Source organism: Chrysochloris asiatica, unplaced genomic scaffold (assembly GCF_000296735.1).
Source record: "Chrysochloris asiatica unplaced genomic scaffold, ChrAsi1.0 scaffold00381, whole genome shotgun sequence".
Taxonomy (NCBI): Eukaryota; Metazoa; Chordata; class Mammalia; order Afrosoricida; family Chrysochloridae; genus Chrysochloris; species Chrysochloris asiatica.
The window spans coordinates 228915-233465 of NW_006408899.1; the positions used below are offsets into that span (position 1 = coordinate 228915).

The 4551-nt window shown below is 38.9% G+C and overlaps 1 pseudogene; it reads left to right on the forward strand.

Moving 5' to 3' along the window:
• Nucleotides 1-3265: 3265 nt before the first annotated feature.
• Nucleotides 3266-4551, forward strand: part of LOC102832994 — a 121246-nt pseudogene continuing 119960 nt past the window's right edge.

A 4551-nucleotide genomic window follows, 5' to 3' on the forward strand; every position in this document is an offset into this window, starting at 1 on the left:
CCCTGTGCTCTACCGTCACCTCTCTCCACCTTCCCCTAAACCTCTCACCCCAACCCCACAGTTGTGGTTATCTTATTAACTTTCCCCTCCATTTAAGACAGTCTATTTTATCCTGTAATCTAGCTGACCTTCTCACCATTTGGATTTCTGTTCCTCTGTCTTTACTTTCTTTCACATTGTAATTATCTTGAGCATAGACTGACCTCCCAGATCTTCTGAATTTGTTCTTATAGTTTTATTCTGTTCTTGACCCTTCCATTTGTCGATTGAGTTCTGGGTGATTCTGCAACATACATCAATCTCTGATTGTTGTCTGTTCTTGTTGGTTCTCAGTCCACAGAACTCCCTTTAGGATGTTTTTCAATGGAGGCTTGGCTTTGGAAAACTCCCTTAACTTCTGTTTATCCTGGAATGTTTTGATTACACTGTTGTATTTGACAGCTTTGCTGGGTAGTGGATTCTTGGTTGGCAGTTTTTATCTTTCAGTGTTTTATACGTCTCCCCATTGTCTTCTTGCCTGCATGGTTTCTGTTGAGCTTACTCTGATTTGCTTGCCTTTCTATATAACACTTCCCTTTTCCCTAACTGCTTTCAGGACTCTGTTCTTGTCTTTGGTTTTAGAGAACTTGATTATCATATGTCTTGGTGATTTTCTTTTGGATCTATCCTTCCTTCCTGGTGTTCGTTGAGCTTCTTGAATGCTTATCTTTTTGCTTTTCAGAATGTTAAGGAAATTTTCTTCCAGTGTCTCTTCAATGATCTCCTCTGTAGACTTGTGTGATTCTTCCTGTTCTGGAATGCTGATAATTCTTAAGTTATTCCTCTTCATGTTGTCTAACATGAATCTGAGACTTTCTTCAGGTTTTTTTTTTTAAATCCTTTTCCCTGCTTGTTCTTCTATTTTATTAGTATTGAGAGATTTATCTTCCAGCTCACTAGTTCTGGCTTCCATCTCTTCAATTCTACTCCTTTGCCCTTTCAGTGTATTGTCCATCACTGATATTCTATTATTAATAGTTTGGACCACTTTCTGTAGGTTTTGAGTTGTTTCCAATTCTGTATCTATCTTATTTGATTGCTCCTGTAATGCTTTCCTGACTTCTTCCTTATTCTTTTCAACTTCATTGTAAAGTGTTTTGATACATTTTACAATCATTTTTCTGAATTCCTTCTCAGGCATTTCCAAAACCTGACCATCTTCCGGTATGGAGTATAGGTCTAGCTCCAGTTCATTTGTCTCAGTAACTTTTCCTCATTTTTGGACATGTGCTGATATGGTCATCTGTTTTTGTTTTGGAGGAATATTCAATAGTTAGCTGTAGCCTTAATACTCAGATGAGTGTGTGTTTTTTTTTTGTTTGTTTGTTTTTTTTTATACTTTCTGATTTCCTCCAGGTTGATGTGATCAGGAGGTGGGCTTTCCTTTTTACTTTTCTTCCTTAGAAATTTCAAAATGCCATTGTTAGTCATTGTGACGTAACTCAGGATTTAATTTTTGGCCTATTTTCTTTTTAGTCTGCCTGCCTTGCTCCACAACCCCTGTTCAGGCCTTTTTTGTAGTGATAAACAGTTTAGGGCCAGCTGTGGCCGTTATTCACTGACATTTGGTTTTAGGTGGAAACTGTCCATTTAAATTTCGAGCAGATCTGTGCACATGTGTAACAGAACCTTCCAAGGGTGGGGGTGGGGTGTCCACTCACTCAGGCATCCCCTCTAGTCACCAGAATGGAGGTGCACAGACAGCACGATGTCAATGAACAGATACAGAAAAAGAATGTCTACACCGTTTTCTCCCTGGTTCTGTCAGGCATCCGTGGCTGCTCTGATCCTTCCCCCATTGGGTGTCTCTCAAGATGGCCACTCAGGGAGCAGCTGAGCACCTTGATTAGAAAGCACTGGATTTTTTGCTTCTGATACAAATTCCATTTTCTGTAAGCCTTCCAATTTTCTAAATATTCCTTTAAATGTAGTTCAGATTTCTGGGACCATCCCCTAAGCCTGCTTGGTCTGGTATTCTGTGTTGTTGCTGATGAAGCTCCTCACTGCACTTCTGCCCTATCTGCCATCTTGTTTGTTCTCCAAGAAAGCAATATATTAATGGGGTTGTTGTTGTTGTTAAGTGCCATCGAGTCGATTCTGACCCATAGCGACCCTGTATAGGGTTTCCAAGGAGCAACTTGTGAACTTAAACCACCAACATTGCAGTTCAAGTGGTTTTGCAGTCTGGCACATTAACCCACAGCACCACACTACGTTACCTGCCTTTAATTTCCAGGTTGTTTTGACTCCATTTGTTGTTATTGTTAAGATCAGTTGAGTTAATTCCATCTCATGTTGTTTAGTGCCCTAGATAACTCATATTAACCCTGTATTTTGTTTCTGAGGCTGTACATCTTTGAAACAGTAGAAAGTTTATCTTGCTCTCACAGAACAGCTGGTGAGATTGAACTGCCAACCTTGTGGTTCACAGTGCATTGAATCATTAGCCTTTTCATTTGAGCAGTTTAGTGCTTATCATAGTTGTGTCACCATACCAGGATCCCATAGCTACCTATGATTTGATATTTTCCATCCTCATTCATTGGCACAGTGACAGCGGCAATGAGTTTAGGCCTGGTAATGATTGTGAGGTTGGTGCAGACCAAGGCAGTGCTTTGTTCTGTTGTGCATAGGGTCACTGTGGATTGATACTAACTCGAAGGCACCAACTTGGTAACACCCACGGCAGCCTCATTCACGTTGACATATGCTGTTGCTATCAAAGTTAGTAGTATGGGCATAAGAATATCACTCAGCCAATGACTTCCCTTCATCTAAGAAAAAGAACTCAACTAAAGAAAGCTCATGCTGTGGTGTTGTGGGATAATGTGCTGAACCGCATGGCCAGTTTGAACTTCAAGGTGGGTAGTAAAATCTCACCAGCTACTCTTCAGAAACCCTATACTATGAGTCACTATGAGTAAGAACTAACTCCACGGCACTTAACAACAACAACAAAGGAAGATTAGTTTCTACTTACTTTACAATTGTTGTTGATGTTAAGTATCGTCAAGTTGATTCTGACCCATAGTGACCCTGTATAGGGTTTCCAAGGAGTGACTGGTGGGTTTGAACTGTAGACCTTTTGGTTCAAACTGACCTTGCAATCTAGTGCATTATCCTCTAGCACCACACCAGGACTCCTCCTTTACAATAGCAACATGATATTTTACATATGACAGATAAATATCTAATGTTATTAATAAGTTGATATTGCTATTACAGAATGAGCAAAACTCTGGATTCTGGAGAAACTGTTGTGGACATTCCTGTCACACAAAACCAAGATTCTATGTTGGGAAAGACAGAAGTACCTGATGCCTCAGGATGCATGCATAAGGAGGTACAAAATTTCCTGAAGAAAAATCTAGAAGTACTGGGGGTAAGTAAGTCTCATTAATACAAAACTTTGTAGGAGGAGGGACTGGAGATATTTGGAGGATGGATTGAGATGGTTGGCACAGAGGGATTCATTGTGAAGGGAGTAAAAAGGAAGTGTATTTTCACTGAACCAGCCTCACAGTACTAAAACTTCTTGGTGTAAGGCTGACTCACTAAAAGCTGGCCATTAAAAGCAAACAGATTCCATTGCAACTGACTCTGAGAATAATTTTTTATTGCTTGCAACATTAATCCTATGGGTGACCAGAATATTTTGGGCAAAGTGTTTCCTTCTTCTGGAAAATATTCACTGCTGTTTTTAAAACTGTATTGCCCTGTTGTTTTGTTAAATTGGGTGGCTAATATTTGTGTTTGTTTTGTCTATTATCTAGGTAGCTCAGATTATGATTGGTGTGGTATGCATATTTTATGGGATAATTGGAATTTTAACTCTTGATTTTCAAGAATGCAGAATTGTTTTCTTCTCATGTTATATATGCTTCCCTGTATTGGAGGCATTGTCTGTGAGTATATTTCATTGTTTTTTTCAAATTAATATTTACGTAATAATTTTGGAGTCCTGATGTGGTGCTATAGGATAAGCACTGGATGACTAATTACAAGGTTAGAGGTTGAAATCCACCAGGTGCTACTTGGAAACCCTATATATACAGTGTTGTTATGAACTGGAACTGACTCAATGGCATTGAATGACAACAGCAACAAACAATAATTTTATTCATCAAATCAATTTACAACGTGTGATTTTTGCCCATTCTAGTGAGCTTTCTAAGACACTTAGCCAAGATTCACTTTCCTATCTTAGCTTAAATGCATATATCTTCTAATATTCTATGGTTGTTGTTGGGTCTATCAAATTAATTCTAACTCATGATGACACCATGTGACGGAGTAGAATTCCACTCAGAGATTTCTAGACTATAATCTTAACAGGAACAGATAATCACGTTTTCATCCTATAGCATCATCTTTCAGTTAGCAACCAAGTGCTTAGCTGTTGTACCACCAAGACTCTTCCTAATAAAATAAGAAAGAGAGACCCACTGCTGTTGAGTCAATTGTGACTCATAGCAACTCTGTGTAGGGTTTTTGAGACTTTAAATCTTTACA